The sequence below is a fragment of the Apodemus sylvaticus genome (assembly GCF_947179515.1).
Source record: "Apodemus sylvaticus chromosome Y unlocalized genomic scaffold, mApoSyl1.1 SUPER_Y_unloc_6, whole genome shotgun sequence".
In the NCBI taxonomy this organism is placed as follows: domain Eukaryota; kingdom Metazoa; phylum Chordata; class Mammalia; order Rodentia; family Muridae; genus Apodemus; species Apodemus sylvaticus.
Genome location: NW_026263000.1, coordinates 282915 through 310823, shown reverse-complemented (window position 1 = coordinate 310823; position 27909 = coordinate 282915). Strand labels below are relative to the sequence as shown.

General features: G+C 42.5%; 1 pseudogene; it reads left to right on the top strand.

Moving 5' to 3' along the window:
- Positions 1 to 27909, top strand: part of LOC127676092 (NT-3 growth factor receptor-like) — a 91976-nt pseudogene that overhangs the window by 13817 nt on the left and 50250 nt on the right.

The following is a 27909-nucleotide window of genomic DNA, read 5'->3' as shown; positions in this document are numbered from 1 at the left end:
CCCTGATAATTAAGGATGTTGAACATTTCTTTAGGTGCTTCTCAGTCATTCGATATTCCTCAGGTGAAAATTCATTGTTTAGCTCTGTACTCCATTTTTTATTAGGGTTATTTGATTCTGTGGTGTCTAACTTCTTGAGTTCTTTGTATATATTGGATATTAGCCTTCTATTAGATGTAGGATTGGTAATGGCCTTTTCCCAATCTGTTGGTTGCTGTTCTGTCCTATTGACAGTGTCCTTTGCCTTATAGAAGCTTTGCAATTTTATGAGGCCCCATTTGTCATTTTTTTTTATCTTAGAATATAAGCCATTGGTGTTCTGTTCAGGAAATTTTCTCCTCTGCCCATGTGTTCAAGGCTATTCCCTACTTTCTCCTATATAAGCTTCAGTGTATCTGGTTTAATGTAGAGGTCCTTGATCCACTTGGACTTGAGATTTGTATAAGAATGGGTTGATTTGCTTTTTTCTACATGCTGACCTCCAGTTGAACTAGCACCATTTGTTGAAAATGCTGTCTTTTCCTTCCCACTGGATGGTTTTAGCTTCTTTGTCAAATATCAAGTGATCATAAGTGTGTGGGATCATTTCTGCGCCTTCAATTCTATTCCACTGATCTTCTTGCCTGTCTCTGTACCTATATGATACAGTTTTATTTTTTTTTATTTTTTTTTTATCACTATTGCTCTCAAATACAGCTTGAGGTCAGGGATGGTGATTCTCCAGAAGTTCTTTTATTGTTGAGAAGAGTTTTTGATATCCTGAGTTTTTTGTTACTCCAAATGAATATGAGAATTGCCTTTTCTAACTCTATGAAGAATTGAGTTAGAATTTTAATGGAGTTTGCATTGAATCTGTATATTGCTTTCAGCAAGATGGCCATTTTTTTCTATACTTATCCTGCCAATCCACGAGCATGGGAGATCTTTCCATTTTTGAGATCTTCTTCGATTTCTTTCTTCAGAGACTTGAAGTTCTTGTTATACAGATCTTTCACTTGCTTGGTTACAGTCATAAGGAATGTAATATTTGTGACAATTATGAAGGATGTCATTTCCATAATTTCTTTCTCAGCCTGTTTATCCTTTGAGTAGGAGACAGCTACTAATTTGTTTGAGTTAATTTTATATCTAGCCACTTTGCTGAAGTTGTTTATCAGGTTTAGAAGTTCTCTGGCAGAATTTTGGGGGCCACATAAGTATACAATCGTGTCATTTGCAAATAGTGATAATTTGACTTCTTCCTTTCCAAGTTGTATCCCTTTGTCCTTTTATGGTTGTCTAATTGCTCTAGCTGGAAGTTCAAGTACTATATTGTCTGGATAGGGAGAGAGTGGACAGCCTTGTCTAGTCCCTGATTTTAGTGGGATTGCTTCAAGTTTCTCTCCATTTAGATTGATGTTGGCTACTAGTTTGCTGTATATTGCTTTTACTATGTTTAGGTATGGGCCTTAAATTCCTGATCTTTCCAAGACATGAAAGGATGTTTAATTTTGTCAAATGCTTTTTCAGCATCTAATGAAATGATCATGTGTTTTGGGGTTTTTTTTTTGGAGTTTCTTTATGCAGTGTCTTACATAGATGGGTTTCCATGTATTGAACCTTCTCTGCATCCCTGGGATGAAGCCTACTTGATCATGGTGAATGATCGCTTTGATGTGTTCTTGGATTCAGTTGGCAAGAATTTTATTGAGTATTTTTGCATCAATGTTCATAAGGAAAATTGGTCTGAACTTCTCTTTCTTTGTTGGGTCTTTGTGTGGTTTAGGTATTAGAATAATTGTGGCTTCATAGAACAAATTGGGTAGTGTTCCTTCTGTTTTTATTTTGTGGAACAGTTGGTATTAGGTCTTTTTTGAAGGTCTGATAGAATTCTCCACTAAACCCATCCAGTCCTGGGCTTAATTTTTTGTTGGGAGGCTATTAATGACTGCCTCGATTCCTTTAGGTCTTATGGGATTATTTAGATGCTTTATCTGTTCCTGTTCTAACTTGGCATCTGCTATCTGACTAGAAAATTGTCCATTTGATTCAAATTTTCCAATTCTGTTGAGTATAAGCATTTGTAGTAGGATCTGATGATTTTTTGAATTTCCATGGTTTCCATTGTTACGTCTCCCTTTTCATTTCTGATTTTATTAAGTTTGGTACTGTCTCTGTGCCCTCTGGTTAATCTGGCTAAGGGTTTATCTATCTTGTTGATTTTCTTAAAGAACCAGCTCCTGGTTTTGTTGATTTTTTTTTACAGATATTTTGCTTTTTTTAGGTTGATTTTAGCCCCAAGTTTGATTATTTCCTGCCAGTCTACTACTGTTGCCTGTCTTTGCTTCTTTTTGTTCTAGAGTCTTCAGCTGTGCTGCCAAGCTGCCAGTGTATGCACTCTCCAGTTTCTTTTTGGAGGCACTCAGAGCTCTGAGTTTTCCTTTTAGCACTGCTTTCATTGTGTCCCATAAGTTTTGGTGCAATGTGTCTTCATTATCATTAAATTCTAAAAAGTCTTTAATTTCTTTCTTTATTTCTTACTTGACTAAGTTATCATTGAGTAGATTGTTGTACAGCTTATATGTGTATGTGTGCTTCTCATTGTTTTTGTTGGTATTTAAGACCAGACTTAGCCTGTGGTGATCTGATAGGCTGCATGGGATCATTTCAATCTTCTTGTATCTATTGAGGCCTGTTCTGTGACCAATTATATGGTCAGTGTTGGAGAAGGTACCATTAGGTACTGAGAAAAAGGTATATTCTTTTGCTTTAGGAAGATATCTTCTATAAATATCTGTTAGATCAATTTGGTTCATGTTAGTTTCACTGTGTCTCTGTTTAGTTTCTGTTTCCATGATCTGTCCATTGTTGAGAGTGGTGTGTTGAAGTCCCCCATTACTATTTTGTGAAGTGTGATGTGTGCTTTGAACTTTAGTAAAGTTTCTTTTATGAATGTGGGTGCCCTTTCAGTTGGAGCAGAGATGTTCAGAATTGAGATGTCATCTTAGCAGATTTTTCCTTTGACCAGTATGAAGTGGTCCTTCCATTTCTTTTTTGATAACTTTTGGATGAAAGTTGATTTTATTCGATATTTGAATGGCTACTCTAGCTTGATTCTTGGGACCATTTGCATGAAAAATTGTTTTCCAACCTTTTACTCTGAGATGGTGTTTATCTTTGTCACTGAGGTATGTTTCCTTTATGCAGAAAAATGCTGGGTCCTGTTTACATATCCAGTCTGTTAGCTTATGTCTTTTTATTGGGGAATTTAATCTATTCATGTTAAGAGATATTAAGGAAAAGTGATTGTTTCTTCCTGTTATTTTTGTAGTTAGAAGTGGAATTATGTTTGTGTGGCTATCTTCTTTTGTGTTTGTTGGAAGCTTACTTTTTTTGCTTTTTCTAGGGTGTAGTTTCCCTCCTTGTGTTGGTGTTTTCCATCTATTATCCTTTGTAGGGCTGTATTTGTGGAAAGATATTGTGTAAATTTGTTTTGTCATGGAATTTCTTGTTTTCTCTGTCTTTGGTAATTGAGAGTTTTGCTGGGTATAGTAGCCTGGACTGCCATTTGTGTTCTCTTTCGGTCTGTTTGAGATCTGCCAAGGATCTTCTAGCTTTCATAGTTTATGGTGAGAAGTCTGGTGTATTTCTGATAGGTCTGCCTTTATAAGTTACTTGCCCTTTTCTCTTACTGTTTTTAATATTCTTTCTTTGTTTAGTTAATATTCTTTTCTGTTCGTCTATTTGGAATTCTGTAGAATTCTTTTACATTCATGAGCATCTCTTCAGGTTAGGGAAGTTTTCTTCTATAATTTTGTTGAAGATATTTACTGGCTCTTTAAGTTGGGAATCTTCACTCTCTTCTATACCCATTATCCTTGGGTTTCATCTTCTCATTTTGTCCTGAATTTCCTGGATATTTTGGGTTAGGAATTTTTTGCTTTTTACACTTTCTTTGACTGTTGTGTCAATGTTTTCTATAGTATCTTCTGCACCTCAGATTCTCTCTTCTATCTCTTTTAATCTATTGGTGATATTTGCATCTATGACTCCTGTTCTCTTTCCTATGTTTTCTAACTCCAGGGTTGTCTCTCTTTGTGATTTCTTTATTGTTTATATTTCCAATTTTTAGATCCTGGATGGTTTTGTTCATTTCTTTTGCCTCTTTCATGGTGCTTTTTTGTAATTCTTTAAGGGATTTTGGTATTTCTTCTTTAAGTGTTTCTACCTCTTTACCTGTGTTCTCCTGTATTTCTTTAAGTGAGTTATTCATGTCTTTCTTAAAGTCCTCTATCAACATCTTGAGAAGTGATTTTTAGATCTGAATCTTGCTTTTCAGGTGTGATGGTATATACAGGACTTGGTATGGTGTCCCAACGAGAATTGTGTTCTGATAATGCCAAGTATCCTTGCTTTCTGTTGCTTATGTTCTTATGCTTGCCTCCTGCCATCTGGTGATTTCTAGTGTTACCTGCCTTCACCATATCTGACTGGAGCCTGTCCTTCCTGTAATCCTTGTTGTGTTAGAACTCTTAGAGTCCAGCTGTCTCTGTGATCCTGTGATTCTGGGCTTCTGGGATCCTGAAATCCTGGGTGTGTCAGAGTTCCTGGGAGTCAAGCTGATATCACTAGAATATCTGGGACACTGATAGCCTAGTGTGACCAAGCTCTTGGAATGCTGTGATCTTGTGATCCTGTGATCCTGGGTGTGTTAGAGCACCTGGGAGAAGAGCTTCATCTGGGTGTTGTGGAACTGGCTGCAGAATTAGCACCCAAGGTCTGCTCAGGGCATTTGCTCAGACCAGAAGGAACTTGTGCCTATGGTTGTGTGGGGTTCCTAGATCCCTGGATCCTGCTGGTTCCAGTTACTCCCAGTGTTGGGACAGATGTTGTGTCTTCCTCACTTCTGATCCTATGATCCTCAGAATGTTAGAGTGTCTGGGAGTGGAGCTTCCTCTGGGTGTAGTGGTAATGTTTGCAGAGTTCTTGACCAAGTTCTACTCAGGGTACCTGTTAAGACTGGAAGAAATCCATGCTAGTGGTCTGGTGGGGTTCCTTGGTGTCTTGGTCTTGCTGATCCCCGTTACTCCTGGTATTGGGGCAGATGTTACTCCTCAACTTTGATCCTTTGAACGTTAACCACATTTTCAAGATTTGATGTAGGGTCATGTTCTGAGGAGAGGTAGTCAGTTATTACTTTTATATTGTATGATACATGCCAGGACCTGGGCTGCTGTAGGTTGAACAAATTGTGCTCGCTCTCCTGGATCTTGCACTCCACCAGAGGAGAAACAGTGTACACTAGAAACCACAAAAGGGAAGAATTGGGACTACCCAGATGAAGGGAGTTTCATTCTACAGTTTTTGGTGCTATTTGCCTTTGAAGTTGGAAAACATTTTGTTATGGGGAATAATCATGCACACTGCAGGCCTTTGCCCACTAGATTACAATGTCACTGACTATGAATGAATCTTGTGAAAATGCAATAAAGGCAAAATGTCTCTAGGCATTGCTGTATGTTTTCATAGAAAGATGGCCACCCTGGATTGATGGCTATTCATCTAGTAGAAGGTTATAGTGAATGATTGTTGCTAGGATTGTAGAGAAGGCCACAGCAGTCAGTGACATTTTAGGAGCCTTTTTAGTGGCAACTTGGCTAAAGGAAACAGCAAATGTAAAGGCCTTGCTGGAGGAACGATTCTTGGGGGTCCTGGAGAAAAGTCAGGATACCACTGAGGGAAAAGGCAATTGAGAGAAGAGAGAGCTTTGTTTGAGCTGGGGGTGAAGGGCTATGAGTCACATCACATAGCACTTTGTTGGGCTTTGTGAAGTCTGAATTTTATGACAACTTCCAAGTATAGAAAATCAAATTACTGGAGGTTTGTGTACTTGTTTATGTTCAAATCTATCATGAGTTTCAAAACGCTCATGCAGGGTTCTGTGTGGAAGACAGTTTTACTCAAGTGAATGGAAGCAATGGCCATGGTTTGGAGGGAGGGATCATTGTGAGAGGCAATGGTGTGTGCTCTTAATGGACTTACTGGCAGTGTAGATGCTGAGATGGTGGATGTGGTGGGAGTTTGGTTTGTACAACTGAGGGTTGCTGATGCAATTTACTGAGACAAGAGAAAACTCTGAAGTAGAATGCAAGGGCTGCTATTGAATTTGGTAAACTACAATATGAGAACCTGAAGTAGGAAAAGTTCTTGCTAAAGGCAGCCATTGAGGAGGTGACATCATATAGATGACGCTTACAACAAACACCTGGCTGAGATCATCTTGGCCATGAGGGAAATAGGTGAAAAGAAGACCCTGAGACACTGACATTTAGGGATCTAAGTACACAGGATCAACAAAGGAGGCTAAGAAGGAAATGTCTAAGACTTGGCAGCAACACAGGACTGTGCAGCCAAGGATGCCAGAAATATAGTATCTTTCAAGAAAAAGAGAGACAATGATGAAGATTCTGCTGGAGTTCCCAACATGGAAAATACTGGCAGTCTTTTTAGTGTGGTTCCTATAGTGCAGAACAGAGACAAACGAAGTTGAAATGTCAAAGCTTGGGGAGGAAGTTGGGTCTCTGACTATGGATGAATATTGTGAAAATATTTGCCACAATGAAGGGTACGAGCATGAATTGGTGGCTGCAGTCCATGGTATCAGACATAGACCCAAGAGACAGCTGTGTATTTGGGTCTTTGGAAGCTCAGGGCAATCTTCTTTCTGTTTCTAGATCCATAATGATTCCTCAGGGTGCCCGTCATATATAAGGTATTGCTTAATCCTATACTCTAAGCCACATCCTCCTTGGGGATCATCAGTGTAATGTGGGATCAGACCTGAGCTCTGTTCTACTCAAGGGATCAGGAATCGAGAACATTCAGGTAACCAGCATGGGACCATCGTGTATGGAATAGGGTATCCTCCTGGAGGCTTTCCAGGTCTGTGTTTACTCTGCAGCAGCAGCCCTTATTTGACAATCTGGAAATAAGTGGAAAACAAGACAGATCCAATTGCTGTTCCCATGCATTATGGTTCTAGTGTAGATGCCTTTATGACAAAATTTAATAAAATAATCAAATAAAACTATTAAACATGGCTATTAAGGCCACAAAAGAGACAAACAGAGCTTGTGCTAGAGAAGAACTGGAGGAGAGATGGGGACTGTGAGCACAGGGACATAGAGGATTGGCTTCCTGATTATTGAAGACTTTAGAAGAGACCTGGAGGAATTAAAGGAGTCAGGGAAGTGTTCCATGTAGAAGGTCCTATTGGGAATACTGCTTTGTAGCAGGAGCAGAAGCCAGGCCAGTCTGGCTGGAGCTAACCCAACAAAGGGAGTGTGTCCAGAGGAAAGGCCCTGCTGGCACACTCATGTAGGGTCTTTCGTGCCCTAGCCTGATGCTTGGGATTGTTGTAATTGTAAAAGGAATCCATGGAGGCTTTGATCCCTCTGGCATATAGACTGATGAAAGAAAAGAATGAAAACAGGAAGATATTGAAAGTGGTATTTGGCACAGCCATAATAGGCAAGCTTGGGTCAATATGCCACAACAGTCCAAATGAGAGCAATGGGAACAGAGACACAGATAGACTGAAGAGGGGAGGGGATGGCAGTCAGACCAGGGCTTAGGATAGAAGATTCTGGACTCCAAAGAAAACAGGCTCACTTGCTGGTAAAATCTCACTCTGGGGAGTTAGATCTTTGTTAGTGGGGCAACATAGGGAGCGCACCCTTGATATTTTCTTGTTAGGGCATAGAATCTCAGCACATGAAGAGCACAGGTGTGCACACATAACTTTCTTCATTCCTGGCACGGACTTTTGAAATAATCAGGAAACAAGAACAGATGCTATCTCTCCTATCTGTTAGCTTCAGGATCTGAATGCCCTTTTCTGTATCTGAGGGTGTGTCCCATACATGGGGATCAGGGTCCCTGGCATACACATGCTTGTAGGCTGCTGTGCTACTATCTTGACATGCTGGAGTCAGCATCTCAAGCCACCCTACTCCCCACATCCCATGCTCCCTGGCTCTCATGTCTGGTTCTCCAGGCATCTAATTACCACTAGCAGCTGTCAAGGGAAAGAGATGGTGGCTTGGCTAGCATGCTCTCAAGCAGCTCCTCCCCAGACCAATTGAGGCCTGAACTTCATGGAGCTGTTGTTCTGGAAGGTTTGTTTATAATGCTAAACATAACAGATAATCGAAAGCTAAGCTGCTGTCTGGATTACTAAATATAATATAGCTAGATAACAAATCAATTTCCTTATTGCCCCATAAGGCTTTGAAGACGAATAAATGCATGGCACATTGTGGATATGTAGAAACACACACACACACACACACACACACACACACACACACAATCACACATGGATATGGATTCTAATGCTGACTCATTAGGAAGTAGACTTGGAGACTTATCTCCCCAGCAGCCAACTTACATTTCAGGTCAGGCCTCCCTATTGGATCAAGACTTAGGGTATCTTAGGTTTATCTGGAGATGGCCTGGAAAGAAGAAACATTTGTATACAACCTTGGTTTCTGAAGTCGTTTAGTTCTGTGATGGGCGAGTGTGATACTTACATATAAGAAAATAAAGCACCAAGAAACGATGATTTTTAACTACCCCTTTCCAGGAGGCCAAGCCAAGACTAGATACAATGAATGCAATGATAGTGAGCACTTAGGAATAACCAGATGAATATGAATTATGGCTGCACATCCTGGAAAACACCACTTAGGTGGTAACTTCAGAGGTCTAGGAAGAGAAGGGAAGCAAAATATAAGCATCGTGTGTGTGTGTGTGTGTGTGTGTGTGTGTGTGTGTGTGTGTGTGTGTGAGAGAGAGAGAGAGAGAGAGAGAGAGAGAGAGAGAGAGAGAGAGAGAGAGAGAGATTTATTTTATTCTTAGGGAGCACCCACTCCCACCATTAGTCATGGCCCTACCTGACCACACCCTAGCTATGTGCATTTACTCTTGGGTACCAGCACACTGTCGCTCTAATCCTCACACCACCAACTTGCCATAGGGAATGTGAGGACTGCTGAGGCTTGCATATCTGGCCTGCAGCATCCAGGTTCCAGCTCTGAGACTGTTGCCTGTCTCGGCCAGACTACCTCCATCCATCAGCCTTTACCTGCTGCCTTTCCAGAAGCTGCAGAAGAGACCACGATGCATTGGAAAGACAGAGGCTGCTTCAGGGCCCCCACATTCTAACATCAAATAAACAACTAGAAAAGGCTAAAATGAATGTGCCTTTCAAATCTGAAATCCTATGGGGGAAAGAACATCTGAGGCAGCGGGATGAGTTCTGTCCACTTGAAACTTCTGAAGGCTCTGGGTGTCAGAGCCCAGCAGACATTGTTGCTATGGTGTAGGGTTATCAAGAGAGTATGACTCAAGCTTTGTGTGTTGTCTTTGAGAAGTCAGGGAGACATGGACTGCATTTTAGGAAGAGAAAAAAAAAGATGGAGCAAGGAACTTGGCAATGCAAAGTTTTTACATTTAAATTTAGTTATCTGGAAAGTTTGATTCTGAAGAACAGCTCATTAATAGCGGTGTGAAGTCACATTGAAAAGAACAGCAGTGTGACAGAAAGGGAGGAGAGAGAAAAGGTTTGGAAAGAGGCAGTTTGGGGCCTGCTGTGTCTGCAGGAAGGGTGAGATGACGTCCAAACCACCGACTTCCTGCCTTGTCAAGTACCTAAGTGAGAGGAACTTCTGGCTTGAGGACTTCCTTGCACCTTCTTTTTCTCTAGTTATATGGCAGCAGATGTCTCCATGTTCTAGAATTTTCTGGATAGATGAATATATACATTGAATACTGGGATTATAAAGGAAACAGAATATGTTTTTAAATTAAAATATGGACCAAACTGTCTGAACCAACTAATTTTCAGATTCTTGGAGAATGCCAGGTCATTTCCATATTGGCTCAAGTGAAACAAAAAGCAGAAGAGAACGTGATCGGACAAAACATCATCTGATTTATTCAAGAACAAAAGATCCATGTATCCTTAATTAGTATTTAATTTATGCTTTGTCATACTCCAGAATGGGATATGAATCAGGAACCTTGGCCCTGGGTCTCTAGGATTCATAGATGCTATTGTTCATTATGGAGAGGGGTTAGGTTTCTCTCATGCAGTGGAGTAGTTAGTTGCATAGTCACCTCTTGACTATATTCTATCCAAGCCTTGTCCTATGATCCATCTTGACTTCAGTGGAATTTTCTGAGCTGCACCCATAAGTCCAGTCTGGGTCCTGGAGTTAGTGTTGTCATGGAACACCACATTTTGTCACTCTCTCTGGAAAGGGGTGTGCACAGGGCCCTGTCAGAGTGGTTGTTTTGTAGTTTCCTGAAGAGACAATGAGGAAGAGGGGGTCTGGAAACTGAGGCGAATATGGAAGAGGGCTCTTGGCTTGACAGGTAGACCTCATTGATAACTTGTTCACCCCCTTGACTTGAGAGGGTCCTGAAAGCCATCACTTTTGAATTTCTCTCCGATATGCACTAGTGTAAGAGCAGGCCTTTTGTTTTGGACCATAGAGTTTCATGCAAAGCATTTTATTTTCAAAAGTGATGTTTTAAGCCCTGGGACTCTACTAGCTTCAATGACAACTTGGTCATGTGCTTTATGTGATATGACAAAAGCCTTTAACTCAGAGCTGGGGACTTCTGGGACAGATACTTTGCCAAGGATCTCTCCTGTCTGTCTCTTTTCTCTACCCACAAGACATTAATGTTATCCTTTCCCCAGTTGTGACAATTAAAATTGTCTGGAGATAGGGCCAACTATCCCCTGGGAGACAAAATTACCCCCTCCTAGGTTTAAGAATTTAGCTGTTAACATCATAAAGTGGAAGCAATTGATTTATGGTAAGGGAGCTATCCCAGGTACAGCTCTTTGGTGTCGCTCTATCCTCCTTCCCTTGCTAGTGATAGGAGAAGGGACACAGGTGTAAAGACAGCTGTGGGTCCTTATGGGGGCCTAATTGCCATGTATTCTCCCATCACGATCGTCTCTGAGATCTCTTTCCTCCTGACCCTACAGCAGGCTTTGTGAGACATCTGTAGGGAGAGTTGCTTTGTCTTCTGTCACTCTTGCACCACATGGTTTGCTTAAGCCTCGATCTTCCTTTAAAAATGTAAACTTATTAAACTGGAGTACCCAGAAAAAGCAATGGACATGAAGAACCCCATGTACTGGCACTATGCGCTACCTCCTCTATTTGGCATTAACAAAACCATACCAATTGTAGTCTCTTACCTCATCCTATTCATTTCTTATACTTTGTAGAGCCAGCCTTTTACACTGAAACTTGTGGCCTTCTAATAGCAGCTGGCACAGTTACCATAAGTGACCTGCCTTGTTTGGTACCAAGGAGTGAGTCATAGAAAACTTGGCAGGAGCCGGCCAACGTCATTCACAAATGTCAAGGCTGCACCTTCCCTGGCATGCATCTCCTCTCTGCTGTCCTTGCCCACCATGGGAATTTTCTTTATTTTAAAAGTCAGCTTATTTAAATACATAGATATTCATCTTTTGCTTCTGCTGTTGTTGTTTGATCTTGTTGTGTAACCTGATGTGTGTGTGTGTGTGTGTGTGTGTGTACATGCCTGTAAAGACAACCTAGAAGAATTAGTCCCCCCCCCCAACCCTTTTCATCTTGTGTATTTCTAGAGATTAGATTCAGGTTGTCAGACTCAATAGCAAGTGTTCTGTACCTGGTGATTCACAAGCTTTCTTGAAGGTGTTTTCCTGGAAGTCACGAATAACAGGTTTTCTGTCCTTCTATCCTTCTGCCATGATATGTCATTAAAGTCAAAGATGATCCTATTCTTTTGCAATAAAAAAAAATCTATGGCCAAGAAATGACACCTCTAGCAGAAGCATGATGTCATCTGTACTCAAAAACTAAGGAATGATTTCTCATAAAATCCCCTTGGCTAGTGCCTTCCAGGGACTTCTATATCCCCAGTCCTGCAAGGGTTCATGGTTGTTGCTATTATTGCTTACTAGTAGTATTTTTTGGTCCTGGGATTGAAGTTGGGGTCTCTGGGAAACTACATAAGGAGCAGGGCTTTATCCCTACCCAGTACCTCGAGAGCTCTTCAACACACACCTTCAATTCCCATGGCATTGTTATGAGGCATGAAGTTTATTACACCCATTTAACAGCTGAGGAAAGGGAGGCACAGACAGGTAAGATAGCCTGGAGAGGGTGTCATTGGTGGAGCACTCCTGGTGCTAGGATTAAATCTCTGGTGAAGCCTTGCTCTTGTCAGGGGTTGGCAAACTTTTTGTTTTCCAGAAAGGGCCAGAGAGTAAATCCCATCCTTGCAGGTCATATGTTCTGAGCAGCAATGATCCAACTTTACAACTTGAAAGTATCTGTAGACAACAGTGAAGAGATATGAGCAAAGAAATGTCTAATTTTATCTAATTCTTATAAGTTCTGATGTATGGTTTTCCTTTGATTTCTTTTTAAAAAAACAAAATATGAAAATGAATCTTAGTTTTGAAACTATACAAATGCAAACAGTTGGCTGAGTTTAGCTGCAACTGCCATTTCAGAACCCTGGTCTGTAACTAGTCAGCAATATGGCTACAATATCTCTCTTCCCTGACTGAGGAACACTCAGAAGGACCAGAGGATGCTGAAGATATTATTTACTGTACTGCAGGTCTCCTCATTGATGCTCCACTAACTTGTTACTTCTCAGTGGGTGTAGGAGTCTAGGAGGGGTCCATTTATAAACACAGATCATAAAGACTAAAACAAAGTTTCAGGATGCAGATTGACATCTCTACCACCATCAAACCACAATTATGGAATGCTAATAGGGGCCAGGAAAATTGATTTCACTTATTTAAACAACTTGATTGATAGCTACTTGTTGGAAACAGTTCTATGTAGGAAGCTGGACTCCTATGAATGAAGAACATGCTGTATAAACATTGTGATCTCTTTGGTATTTGACATGGCCCATGGCCCGGGAATATATGATGAAGGGGCTTAGTGGCACAGGCCGTCTTACTTCTCTTGGCTTTCCTTACATCTGAAATGTTGTCAGTATTCCTACCTCAGTGTGACCAGGGCATGAAAACTGCCTTGAAACCATGAGGCTTCCAGAGAGAAAGCATTAGATTTAGAGGCCAGTGCCAACCTGGCCACCTGGTCAATGTCCCCAACAAATGCCAGTGCTTCTGGCTGCTCCATGGGGGCTCTGGGAGAATGTTTCAAAATGGGCTCTTGGCATATCTTGTCACTGTGTGGCTCTGAAATGCTGCCAGGAATCCTGGCAGCCTCAGGCACATTGCCTCTTTGGCTCTAGTTGGACTGGGTGGCAGATGGCAGAACCATTGGTGTGGTCGGGCAAGGGAGGAGCTGTCTGGGGAAAAGTAATGGTCACTTTTCTGACTAGAGTGTGTTTTAGGTAACTGTATTTTTTAATGAAATTGTGCTGAGACCTTTTATATATTGCAACCTCTGGATATTGAGGAGGGAGGCGTCAGGTTCTAAGAGGGCCGGGATGGATCATTTCCTGCTACCTTATGGAAGGTCATATTTCATACACAAGTAAAGCAATGAAAGGGTCTTGGTAATCAACAATGGAATAGTTTTCAACTTGGACACTCCAAAAGAAGCAATGAAGGAATTGCTAATGACAAGGTTTGACCCTTGTCATTATCAGGAACTAATAAGAATTATATGCATACTCATGATGAACCCTCTCTTCATAGCAACAGTCTTGAGTTTCTTTGTTTTGAGCTGAAGTTTATGCACTGGGCTGGTTAACACTGGTTTGCATGTGTTGATAAAGAGCTTCAATTAACAGTGACTTTTGTCTCTGATTAATCTGAGAATATGAATTAATTATTACTTAATAAATACAGTCTTCTTGCTAGACACAACCTGCTTTAAAATGAAGGTTTCAAAGGAAAGGTCTAAGAAGGAGATTTTTATGACAAAAGTAAGAGGAGCTATGGTGGTAGTGTACATCTCCTTCACAAGGAAACAGGAGACCCTGGTTAGTTAATGTGCATGCTGTATCTGCACTCAAGTCTCAGAGATGAAACTTGAGCTTAGTTCCCATGTCTCAGTCTTCCTACTGCCCCATGGTGCCTGAATGCCCCATATCTGGAGTTGTTTTTTTCTCCATCTAAAGTCACTGGTTTTCTTGAGCTCCAAATGGAATGAACCCTGGTTATGCAGATAGAGTGCTCTTCAGTGCCTTGGTGGGTGCATATGCCAGATATGTCTTTCTCCTTATCTTGTTTGCACAGAAGCCATGCCCTTAGGTAAGCCATACCCCCTCCCTAAACCACATCATTTATATTGTATTTCTGTGTAGGCATCAAGGATATGAAAGAGTCTAAAAAAAAAAAAGCCAGACCTTTGAAAATCCTAAATAGGAAAAAGAAAGGAAGTAAATTGAGTCAAAAGCTTGAGGAATCGGTTTAAAGGGTTCTTGAGCTGGGAATAGATGCTGTGCACTCCATCCTCAGGCTATATACTTAGAAGCCATGAGTCCTTTACTCTAGTGGTGAACCCCACCATTCAGAGGGGAGAAATTGAACTCAGGGTTAATTGGTGATTTGTCAGAAGTCATGGCTCATGCTCCAGGCTTCAAGCTCATGTCTGACTCTAAAGCTGGTACCCACCTGTTGCTGCAGTGACCTGACCTTTCCTGTCTTCCTTCAGACACATTCCTGCACACACTCAATGCTGTGGATATGGAGCTCTACACGGGACTCCAGAAGCTGTGAGTACACAAGGGTGTCTGGCTAAGGAAGAATTGGGAGGTTGCCTGTCATCTAAAGTAGTAGTAGTGGCAAGTCTGCTGTCTTAGTGATTCTTCTCACGAATTCTTTTTGGGGATGTTTGGCATCACCCACTTTGGGGTTGTTAGAAGCCACCTTGGTCCAAACAGGCCTGGGGGGTTGCCCAAGATTAGGATTTCAAGGCAGCTCTGTTCCAAGGCATGCTGGGATTGTGCTCACTCTTCAGCTCTATGCCTGGCACAACCCTATCCCCAGTGTTAGATTCCCACTAACCACTACAGTGGACATCAGTGTTTTAAATATGAGTGACCAAGAGTGTGGAGGAAGAAGAGAAAGCATAAAGAGATGGAAGCCTCCTTGTCTTTGGAGCACCAGAAGACCTGATTCTTAGTTGCTGGTCATAATAGTTGGTGATTAGCTTCCAGCAAACGGCTGCTTATATCCCAATCTTCACCTAGCCTCTAAAGGAATTAGGTTCATGTCTCTTGTTGAGCCCACATTTGGCCATATAGGGTAATTAGTGATAAAGGGAGCTATATTCCATGCAGCGGCCTTGCCTTCTTTCTGGCTATAACCCTTGGAGTTCTACTGACCATCTTTTCTCTCTGCATAGGACCATCAAGAATTCTGGACTCCGGAACATTCAGCCCAGTGCCTTCACCAAGAACCCCCGATTGCATTATATGTGAGTAGAACTTGGTTTTCAGAGAGGGTGAAGGGGCATTCAGGGAAATAGTGAACCTGAACAATGAAGCTGGCTTTGGTATTTCTTGTCCTCGGTCAAATCCTTTCATTTTCTTAGGCCTTCGGTTTTACTTTGGGACTTGGTAATCTCAAAGGTTTTCAGGAAAATCTTGATGTTTGGAATTAGAGGATAAAGGAAAGCAAGACCAGACCAAGTGTGTCTAAGAAGAGTTTAGGTTCAATGAGAAGAACTGGGAGCAAGCAGGTACATCCTCAAAAGATCACAGGCCTTGATTTGAGATGGGACAGAAGAGACATGCTCATGGTTATTTGTCTTCTAGTGCCTCCCTCACCCTGTCTTCCCTCCTGGCTGTGACAGACAAGTAGAATGGCTTCTTAGAGCGGAAGGTCTTGATAGAACTTGCAGGAGTGTCATCATTCCAAGTCTGTATCTGGGTAGGTAGATTACAGGATTTGGAGGGAGGAAAGTCATTTCTCATAAAGCAAGAGAGCATGAAAGGAAGCCAAGTAAGTGACCAGGGACAAGTCAACCAGCACCACCACAGGGATATACTTGTTATCTGGGTGGTGAACTCATTTTCTTATTTAAACTTTACTTGCTGGGCTAATAGCCATGCAGTACATTGATCATGTAGTCTTTGCCTAGAACAGACTCACTTTACAGCCTAGCACTCAGATATTCCTATTGGGTTAAAAAGTACTTTTCCTTGGGGCTCCTATATCTAAACAAGAGGGTTAAAAAAAACTATCCAGTCTCTCAGAAAGGTCTTTCCTGAATGAATATTCATCAATATCTCATTTTTTCCTCATCCAGCAAAAGAAGAAAAACCGAAGCAAGCAATAGGAGATAGTCTGTAACTCATAGGCCTTGAAGGAAACTTGAGTTCTGATATCTGGGCACTTTTGCTGCCAAAACTCGACCTTGATGTCACAAGTTCATTTTCTGATGTGAGGAAGAATTACATTAGTATCAGGGACAGTTCAGAGATGAGAGACAGTTGGCCCAGTCTGATGACTGAGATAACTTGGGTAAGAATACTTCCTTCTTATTGCGTATAAAGGGGCGTGGGGGCATCTGTTCTTCTCAATCATTTCCCTTTTGTTTCCATTTAAAACAAACAAAGGGACCAGGAGAAGGAAAAGAAAGAACTAGCTGCCAAGCCAGGGCTTGGCAATTACTGCTGGGGTAAGTGATTGCCTTGTGATTGCTCAGCCGGGGCCTGAAGATTTATAAATGCATTTAGAAGACAGAAATAGAAGATGTGAGAAAGCAGTGAGGCCTGGACCATTTGCCAGGAGAAAATGTCACAAATCTGCCAGGAAATTTACTCAGTAGGGATTTGGGTTTTGTCTTCATAAACAGACAAAGTTTGCTCATCAAACCCATGGAGGAATAATGCTGTATGCCTTGCCCTATGGTCTCAGTGGTCTGTAACCTTCAGGCTCTTCTGAAGTCCTTACTATGTCAACAAAGTCCCTTCAGTGAGTACTGATGTTCCTTCTCATCTTGAATAAACAAAAAGTCTGGTGACTTCAGGATGCACCTCACCTAACAGTAGTCAGCTGTAACTATGTGGTTCTCCAGCCCCCAACTGTTCCCACCTGATCTGCCATGTACATATGGTTTTATGACCTCTATATGTTGTGAAAAAGGAGACCTCTCAGATGTCAAAAGCTTTTCCCTGCTGGGAATGTTTACAGTGAAACTCAAATCCCGCAATAAAATAAACACCTGGAACATCTGGTCCAAGTCCCTTCTCTCGTTGTAGCTATGCTGGTGCTATGAACAAACACATCAGGAGACTCATGCCATGGGGCATAAAACAGGGCAAGAAGGGCAAGAGTGAATCAGATAATTGAGAGGGAGGTTTCAGTCCCCCAATTGTTAGTATAAATGGCTGGCAGCACTGGTCTTGGAGCTTGCCATTTCCAGAGGAAAGGAAGAAAGTTCAACACAAAGCAAAGGTGGCTGAAGGAGATTAACTGTTCACCCTGGGACTGAGAAAACACAAAAGTATGTAGCCAGGACCTCTGTGAGAAGAAACCACTCTCCAACTGTAGCCTTCAATCTTAATGCCCGCCTCCAGGTCCCCTGCTCTCCACTTCCTCACCATATCTTTTCAGAAGCTTTGCTTTTCTTATATAAGAGATTTCTACCCAGCAAGCTCTTTTCCATGATCAATGCCAACTAACAATGACCAAAAGAAAGACTAGTCAACCTGCCAGGAGGTCCTGCTTCCTTCCCACTTAGAGCAGATGCTTCATCATCCAGTACATGTACACTCTCTACTCTTTGGGAGCAACCCACCTGAAGGTCCATGTGGCTATTCTTAAGAAAGAGTTGACCCAGATAAGATAATGTGTTCTGCTGTTGCTGCTGCTGGTGATCCCAGAACCCAAGGGAAAGGATATGATGGCTTCAGGGGCTTCCCGAGCTCTCCTTGTATTTCTGTTCCACATTTCAGGTACCTCATGTGTATAATATTCCCATTTTGAATATCTACTGTCTGCTTTCCTTGAACATGGACAAATCAACCCTGTATCATTTCTTCTCTTCTCTATGCTCAGTCCCTCTTGCTCTAGATCTGTCTAGACCACTTTAAATGTGGCTCACTGTATGGAAGAGCTCAGCAGAGGATGAGCATCTCACTTTCTTTCTGTAGCTTTACAAGTCGTGTCTATTAACACTATTGAATATACAGCATCCCCCAGGAGTCCGGACTCACTTCCATAGCTGCTTCCTTTGTTCCAATAAGGAAGTTATTTTCTCTAGCATGGCTCACACACAGACAGGGTCTCCAGGGGGTGGTGGGGTGGTGGGAGGGATGGTCCTCATCTTCAGAGTAATGCGGATGCCTTCTGTGAACTGTGTTCACACACACAGGTCAGCACACAGTGATGGTGTTTTCTTTAGCCTTTAGAACAGTACCTGGTTCCCAGGGAACTTTCATAGACTTCATCCCACTGAGTTCTCACAGCCCACCAGGTGGCTGGTGTTGTAGGAAGCTTTACTTCACAAACCTAGTGGGACTCTTATTGGTAAAGAATAGAAGCAGAAGCTTACCTGGTTTCTTATATTATCTTCCCAGGAATATTTTCATTTTGCCCATGTGTGAGAAGATCACCAGCCCCACCACCGTCACCACCACCCTGAGATGCTTAGCAAATTGCATTAAGAATACACGTCTCAAGGGAAGAGGGTAAAGAGCTTGCTGTGAATGCTCAGGGATCTGAGTTTGATCTCCAGAACCCATGTCAAAAAGCCAGACACGGTTCTGTCATGCAGGCACTGGGGAGGCAGAGCCAGGTAGATCTTCAGGCCATCTTGCTAAAATAAGAGAAACAGCTCCAGGGGAATGACATCTGGAATTTTCCCATGGCCTTCACATACACACACATGTGTAAACACCTGCATGTGTACACATAGAAGCACATGTACACACAGACAGATGTGTGCCAAAAAAAGAAGACAGTCTAAGTAAAACTCATTAGGAATTTTCTATGAGTCAAGGAATGATACAAACACATAACCTTTGCAAATACGGGCTCACTTCACCTTGAATAGTCTCTATCTGAGAGCTGCTTTGTTTCCATTCTGTAGATGAGTACACTGAGCCCCATGAGTCACAGCTTATTTCTCCTCAGGCCCTCCTGTAAGCTAGTGTAGTAGTCAGGCTGAGGAATCCAATCCCTCTGACTCTGAAATCTGTGTACTTTCTTACATCCCTGGGGCGTTTCTTCTCTCTGGTTTTCTCAGCAAGTATTTCTTAGAGGAGGGATGCAGGATCTTTAAAGTTTTATTAGAGAGATGCAATTTCTCCCTGGAGACTTAGCACCATCCAGCCTCACAGAGCTCAGTGGAGCAAGCTGTTTAGTTTCTTTCCCTATTCAGGTCAGATCTCGGACCAACAGTTGCATTACTAACTGAATAGCTTCATCGTGAAAGATTTCTCAGTGCTAGCCTATGAACTGCTTTATTTCCAGGAATATTTAATGTCATATTCCAGCAAGTCAGGAGGTCTTATTTAATCCCTTGGAGTTGGTCGTGGTGGGATCTCTCTCAGGTTTACTTGTGGGCTTTCTTTTCCCATGAAGCTGAGGACAGTCGACTATCCTCACACTGCTGTCAGCAGATCCTGGCTTGCCCTGTTCAGCTGGGAACGCTGGCTCCCTCTCCATAGGTATGAGAGGTGGAATAAGATGGACTGCTTTGATTTGGGCATGCTTGTAGCAATGAGGCTAGGTTTTCCAGGAAGGTCAGCTGCACTTAGGTGGATGGGGATAAAGAAAATGGCTGGAGCCCCACCCTCCAGGACACTGGCTGGACAGTATGTGATTCATTTCTCCTTGGGGAGCAGGGATGAAAACATGGTGAGGCTGATTTATTATGTATTACAAACCACCAGAGGTTGAACTAGTCTGGCTCTGGGCTCCAAGCTGATGTGCTGATATTTTAATAGTAAGTGTTTACTTCTCTGCCTGCCTCTTACCTCTGCACTCTGACTTTTTTCTCAATCTCAGAGGGGTCAGTGACTGGAATTCATGTCCCCTGATTGCACCTATGCAAGTGGCCTTCCATCTCTGTCCATGCAGATGAAACACGCTCATCGACTAGTCTCTATTACTGATGATAATAGACCAAGGGCTTTGAAGGTCAAATCTGAGATTTTTACTTCCTGCTGTTGACCTTTGGGAAGCTAGTGAACTTCTGAGAGTTTGGAAGGAAGAACAAGAGGCCCTCTTCCTCAGGATTGTTCTGAATTTTCAGTAAGTCAAAGTGTGCGAAGAGCTTAACTCAGCATATTATGAAAGGTTCAGGGTGCCAGCTCTCCTTGCTCTCTGGTATACAATTTCAGAGATTGCAGAGAGTTAACCTGGAAGGGCTGCTAGAATTAATTCCCAAATTCTGATTCTTTTCCCCGCTCCCACTGTTGCCTCTTGGCTCTCCACTCCATACCTCTATGTGGGTGGCTAAGTCATATATAAAGCTTAAGTTGGCCAAAGTGGGATTCTTGCGTTGTTTGGTTTGGTTTTGAGACAGGATCTCACTGGACTGCTCAGGTTGGCCTAAAACCCAAAGTTCTCCAGCTTTGCCCTTCTAAAAGTTAAAAAGACATGCCTAGTCCATCACAGCCAGCCTGTCTCAGCTTTTCATAGCTAGATTTCACTCTCAGTAAGCTTGTAAGGGTGATAGACCAGGCTGTCCTGAAACTCAGAAACCTGCCTGCCTCTGCCTGCCAATTGCTGGGATTAAAGGTGTGCACCATCACTGCCCGGCCCTTTCCTTATATTTTGAGACAAGGTATCTTCTAGCCCAAGCTGACTTTGAAATCACTGTGTAACTAAAGCTGTTCTTAACTGCTGAACCCCCTAACCCCCAAGAGTATGACTGTAGGCATGTGCACCCTCATGCCTGGCTCAGAGTGATGTTTTAGGCACACACATCCATCAGTGCCTCTCCTGTGCCTACCCACTCCCCACAGCCAATTACTTCCTGCTTTATTTAAAGAAAACGCCAGAGCCCCTCACTATGGCTCCGGGATTCATGTCATGGCCTCTCTCTCTGTCTATTTTCCTTGTGCATTCTCTACTGTAACCTTGAGTCTTCTTGAACATCCTGGACATGCCAGGGTCACTTCCCACCCTGTGAGTTTTTGAATCCACAGATCCTTCTGCCCCGTGGAATCTCCCTTCCCCCACCTAGATCTCTGTGCCTAACTCTCACTCAGCACCTCTTTCTGTAATGTCCCTTGCTTCTGAGGTTTCCTCTGACAACTCAAACTTAGTGGCCTTTCTACTCTTTACAAACCCTTCATCTTTTATTATAGTATGTGGCTCGGTCATTTCCTTGGACTTTTTGTTTGTTTGTTTGTTTTCTTTTCTTTTTACTACTGACCATTTGAAAAATAACCATTTAGTTGTTTGTGTAATAGTTCACAACAGATGGCCTCTACTGGAATGAAAACTTCTGTGGAATGGAAACTGTAATATTCATTGCTCTGTACCAAGTACCTAGGGTAAGGTGAGTGGCTGTCCCTTTGGATGAGAAGATGTCTTACTTGATGATTCTCACAAAGATCTCCATGTGTAAGAGCAGGTACAGGCAAAGACTATTCCCAGCATGGCAAATCTTTCTTTCACACTATCCTGCCATCTTTTCTTGGACTCTGTCTAGCCAGAGTCCTCCAGATTTTTGCATATGGCAGAAGTCATTGCAGTCTGATTTAAAAAAAAAATAAGGATATATACAAATGACTGGCATTCTAAGAATGAGGGGAACAAGGAGAGTAATTCAATGGCAAAGAACCTGTTTAAGGTGTATAAAGCCTTGGGTTTGATGCCCAGCATTACCAATGAAACCCAGCACACTACACCGAAACCTACATGAACCAGGAGGAACAAAAATGAACACTGTAGAGTCACAGCCAGCATCCTCCTCCTGCAGGGCACATAAGCAGCAGGACAATGCATCTCTGAGCTTTCTCAGGTCTGTCTGCTCAGAACGTCCACCAAATCTCCTGCATGAGTTATTGCCTCTCTCTAAGTGTTGTCATGAATGGGATGGTGTTGGTGAGCAGGTAAGAGTGTGTGGCTTTGAGTTTGAATGAGTTTGGATTCTGGTTCTGTCATATATATTTGAGTATCCTAGGAATAGGATCACCATCTGTGTATCAGTGTCTTATCTTCTCATCTGTAAAACGGGGATAATATGCTTCTTAGCAAGATGAAGCATACTAAACCTTATCAAAGTATCGAGATGAATGTCTGGATCATAATAAGTGTCAATATACATTAGTTGCTGCCTTTATTTTTTTGATTGACAGTGTAGTCAGTCTCTTGTTACATGACTTAATAAGTATGCAGTAAGGCATGATTTAAGGGACCTCCATGTTCCTTCAAATTGCTGCATGCCTAATACAATTAATCAGTGTACAAAATGTGCTCCTGTCCTTAAACTTTACCATCTCAGGAACATTGACAAAGTCAAAAGAGTGGCACCTATTTTTATTTTAATCTTTAGAGAGAATGATTAAAGATATAGATTTTTACGCCACTATAAGGGGGTGAGGACATTGCTTATTGACCATTTTCCCAGTTTGTAAATGTATGTGTAATCCCTGAAATTCCCAAAATAATATAAGTACTTATCCTCAATGAAATCCTCTCCACCTATATATGTACAGCTTCCAGAAAATTTTAGAGCAGTTCAGACTATTTTTCTACATGAGTTAAGGGTTTCTTTGGAGGGTATACTGGGGAGAGATGCATAGTGGTGTCATTTAAAAAATGCCCTTTCTGTTAGATGTAGAGGTGCACCCCTGCCATCTCAGTACTTGGGAAGTGGAGGCAGGAGGATCAAGAGGGAAAGCGTTCGCCAAGCAAGAACAGTGGAGTTCAGATCCCCATAGTCCATATCAATGCCTGGTGGGCACAGTGGCTAGCCTGTAACTGCAGTCTTGGAAGGAAGAAGGGAGAACCCTAGAGCAAGTGAATGAGATTTGCATGTTGGTGAGCTCTGGGTGTGATTGGGAGATCTGGTCTCCAAAAAAGTAGGATGGAAGAGTGATTGGGGAATATTCCTGATATCCACCTCTATCCTCCATATGCCTGTACTCACAAATACATGTATACCAGCACACACATGTATGCCTACACACATGTGAACACATCACATACACACACACAAACACACACACACACACACACACACACACACACACACACACACACAAGAAAAACAGGAAAAACAAAGAATCTGGATCCACAATGGATTATACCTCAAAGTCCAGCCCAGCCAAGGGTGCATACAGATTGTCCTCACCCAGTCGACTAAACAGACACAAGGAAAATGTATAATAAATTCAAAACTATTCCAGACGTAGAAAAATGACACTTATATTGTGGCATAAAATATTTCCTTTTTTATTATCTCCACCATAATCAGAAAAGTTAGAGCTATACTAGGTATGGGGGCTTTCTTGGGAATAATGAAAATTTTATAAAGTTGATCACAGAAATGGATTACATAGCTCTGTGAATATACTGAAATCTTTTGAATGGTACTTTGTGTGTATTTGTATGCATCCCTGTGCATACACACACAACACACACACACACACACACACACACACACACACACACACACCTTGTGCTCCTTTTTGGTAGAAGCTTCAAGAATTTAAATGAGGCCCACTCTTCTCTTCTCACGTTGCTTTGGAGCAGAAGACAGCAATGCTCCAGATGGATGCTGCTCCATTAGACTGAATCTTTCCAGAAAAAAAAGATGCGATCATACCACAGCTGACCTTCCCTGACTGCATAGTATGAGAGAGAGATAAACATTTGTTGTGGTCGCTACAGGATGAAGGAGAGAAGCCATCGATGACAGTGGCTTTTCTCTCTACATGAAGTAGATGGAGCACCAGGAGCCTATAACACTCTTGGACATCTTCCCCCATTATGCTGGAACTAGTCTCCAAAGACCAGTTAAAGGGAGCACTCTTGTAAGGCTAGCCTTGAGCCTTCTATCACTTACATATATGATCTAGTAGTGAATGAACAGGTTAATGCTCTGAAACTTTTGACAAGCTGCATAGACAGCTGCTATTTCCTGGGTCTTCCCACATGAGGTGCTGGAGGACCCTATTGACCTCAGAGACTGTTAGTCAGAGATTTTCTGAGTGAAGGAGGTGACTGTGGAGTTGGACTTTGAAAGGGCTGTGGGTTTGGCTGACAAACCTGTTGAGGGCACAGTTGCTGCCAACATAGATATGTATGGCCATATCCCCTTGGACTTCCTTCTGGAGCTGTTTAGACACACGTTTCTGCTTCAAGGCTGTTGTGTCTGGCCATCATTAAACAGAAAGGGCTGCCAACAGAGCATGACTTGAAAACACAGCCATTTGTCCATGGGATAGGATTCCCATGGATTCACTGATTTGGGAAGATTGAGTGAGGAACCGATGAAGGGGTGCATCTGAGTGGTGGCCTGGAGAGGAGCAGAGTATGGGGAGGAGGCTCAGAACGATAGCCGTTCCTGTGTGAGAGGCACTGTCTGGATGTAATGGTTCTGGGCACCTCTGCCTCACACAGTCTCTTATTTCTCTCTACTTTGCAGTGATCTTAGATAAGCTGCTTAAACCTATTAAGTCTGTTTCCACACCTCTAAAATGAGGCACTATTTAAATGACCTAGTCTTGACCTTAGAGCGTTTTGGGACATTTCTTCCTGGAACAAAGGTTTGAGCTGGGACACAGCTGAAACTATGGGGTGGGGGTGGGAGGACAGAAAGGCCAAAGGAAAGCTGTTGTCAGTTTATTTTGGCCCTACCCACTGCCTTCCATCCACCTATCTTGTCTCTCTGGAGGATAAGCATTACAATCCAATGACTTCCAAGGATGTGGCTTCTGGAACCTTTGCTGTGTGCTGAAACTTTGCTGATGCACTCTATGTGCTATTCTCTGCTCCTAATAGTGTGTGCAATCTCCCTCTCCAGTTGAAGCACAAAGAGCTTAGGCAACTTGCTTAATTCCACATCTACCAAATGACAGAAACAGAAGCCAACCACAAGTAACCTGCTTCTGGGGCTGTACAGCCCATTCTGGCCTCTGTTTAACACTGGCTGTCATCACTTCTCAAAGAACCAGGCTGAAGAGGAAGGAAGGTTTACCCTAGAATGGGCCCTGATGAGGAAAGGCCCATGAGAGATCACTGAACGAGCACCAGCTGCCAATTGCTGCTAACTATTTGGTCACTGACAGGGTGTGGGTGAATGCAAAGTGACTCTTAGCTTGGTAGTGGGCATTTCAAGGGCCTTTACCAGTTATTTACACTGGGTAAATTCTCAGCAGAGAAAAGGATCCTTAATGGTCAATCGAGTGGATACTGCCTGTTCTGTGCCACGTGGTTGTGGGAGCCCCAGACTTCTAGCTATCCATTTCTGGAGCTGATTTTTCTCCCCTTTCCTTGGACCCTGTCTCAGACAGCATCATGTCTGTGTGCTCACCTCACTAAAACATCTATGGTAAGAGATGAGAGAGGGAAATGTTGATGTCGTTGCTCCAGCATGCTGTGACTTCAATCCTTACATGCACAACTTGGATCGCTGACTCCTCCACAGTCAAGGTGTATGACTCCTGGAGATGGGTGAGGGGGTCCCTTCATTCTTTCTACAGTCCAGCCCCTGTGATATTTGATGACTTGAAGAACATCTTTTCTTGTTTCTCTTACACAGATTATCTTATTGAACCCCAGATGAATTTTGTGTCACAGAATTCCCAAAATTGCAGATTCCCAGCTTGACTTTCTCAGCTGCTACACATTTATCTGCTGCCTGTGAAGACAGTTAATTCCTAGTACACTGACACCATTAGTTGGCTGACCAATTGCCTCTCCTGGGGCCTTGTGTAGTAATGATTCCTTGCTCCCTAGTGAGGCAGGTGGCAAGCTTCCTCAATTGATTTTCTCTTTTCACATCCATTTGTGTCTTTCCTCCAGTCTCCTGTGGTCTTGGGGTACTCATGTCCTCCCTGGTAATTTCTCTATGTTTGCTGTTTTCATGGTCAGCATTCTGATCCGCTCAGGGCAGGACAGTTGTGACCTAGATAATGCAGCCATAGCTTGCACTTGCTGGCCCACTGCATATTTTCAAAATCTTTCACACGGCCCTCTTAGAAGAGTCTTAAAATCATCTTAGATGTGCTTTTTTCCTGATTCCAGGAACTTGTGGTCTCAGGATCTCCGGAACTAAACAGTTTAAGACTTCTCGTATAAGTTTGTCAACTTTTAATGTTGAAATATTCAGTCTACTGCTAAATAAACATTCTGTCCTCTGGCCTGCATGGTTCCAAGCCATGGTGTGTTCATATTTTCCAGTCTTGATTATTCTCAGTATATTTTCTTCTCTTTTTTCCCTTCCCCTAAGGCTTCATTACTTCCCATTTGTCCACATCTCTTTTGTCCATTTCTCTTGTTAAGGACAGATTTAGAAAATGAGTTTAGTCCCTTAGCTGTTTTGGAGTCATCATTAATCTCATTTCCACTCCATTCCTTAGCAAGCTGGTGTCTCGTGTCTCCTCCCTTGTTTCTTGTTGATGAATTTGCAAAAATCTCGTTTTCTCCCAGGTTAACACCTTTGTCTCCGAGAGATAGCCTTGGCTTGCCAGAGCCAGACAATGGCTTTTGGGAAAACCCCCATTCTAGTTGTTCAGGACACACATGAAGACCAAGCTGCACATCTGCTCCATATGTGTGGGGAGGCCTAGGCCCTGCCCATGTGTGTTCTTTATAATCCTCTTTCTTTAGTGTGGCCCTTTCTGTGATTTGTCCCCTGCTCAGGATAATACTCATCAGATTTGCCATCGTATACAGTCAGAGGAAGCTGAATTCCTCAGAATATCTTGGATTCAGGGAGCCCTGTAAGGATACAGGCCTTTCTCTATGTATCAGTAGAAGACATCTGCCTTGCTTATGCTGGGGACTTTACTGAAAGTTGAGGTTATTTTGGGGAGTCACATCTTGTTGATCTAAGATTCCATAATAATTGGGGCCCAAGGGTCCTTGGAAATTTTACAACAGGTCTCTTGGCAGCTTAGAATCCAGAATACAAATCCTGAGTTATAGGTGTCTGGACCTTCCAATGACTTTCTTGTCCTGGTTGATGGTTCCCATGTTGTCATGGGGAATGGAGGAGTATAAACCTGCTCTGTAAAGAGTGAACAGTTGTCCTCTTCCTCTTCACACCTCATCAATGTGTGTAGTCCTATATCTTTGATTCCCCCTCCCCCAGTCATTGTGAAGTTGGAGTGAATTGCATTGGAAAAGAATTTTGATATGAGTCAGTGAAAATATTTTGGGGGACATGCTGTATCCTATGTTCACTTTAGAGGAATGGACAGTGTTGGGCCAGGTAGTTTCCCCTTATCCCTGGGTCTCCCCATTTTCAGTTTTTAGAAGTAGAAGTTATATTGCTGGGTGAGACCTCCACTCCTCACTACAGCACAGAACTCTAGGGAAATGGCTAACATGTGTTTTCCTCTTGTATTTGGCTAAAAATGTTGATCAGTTTGAGGATCAAGTTTAAAAGATTTTGAAAAAAATGCTGCTGATGAGGATGACGTTAACTTTATCCCCCAGGACAAGCTTGTCCTGTCTCTAGCCTGTGATATTTAGCTGTCCATACTTTTGTTCTGTAGAGTCTGACAAAGCCCACTCACAATAGTCCCTGGAGTCATGGGACACTTTTTTTGACAGAAATTTGAATGCAGCAATTCCCTCCAAGGATGTCTCTTGACGTTATATTCTGACTCAGACAAAGGTGCCAGCAACTTGTGTTTAGGACGTCGATTTGATGGAGAGAGTTTGTGGTGGAGGGGGACAGTGAAGAGACAGTTAAGACACAGTAAGATGTAGTCTGAGATCTGAGATCA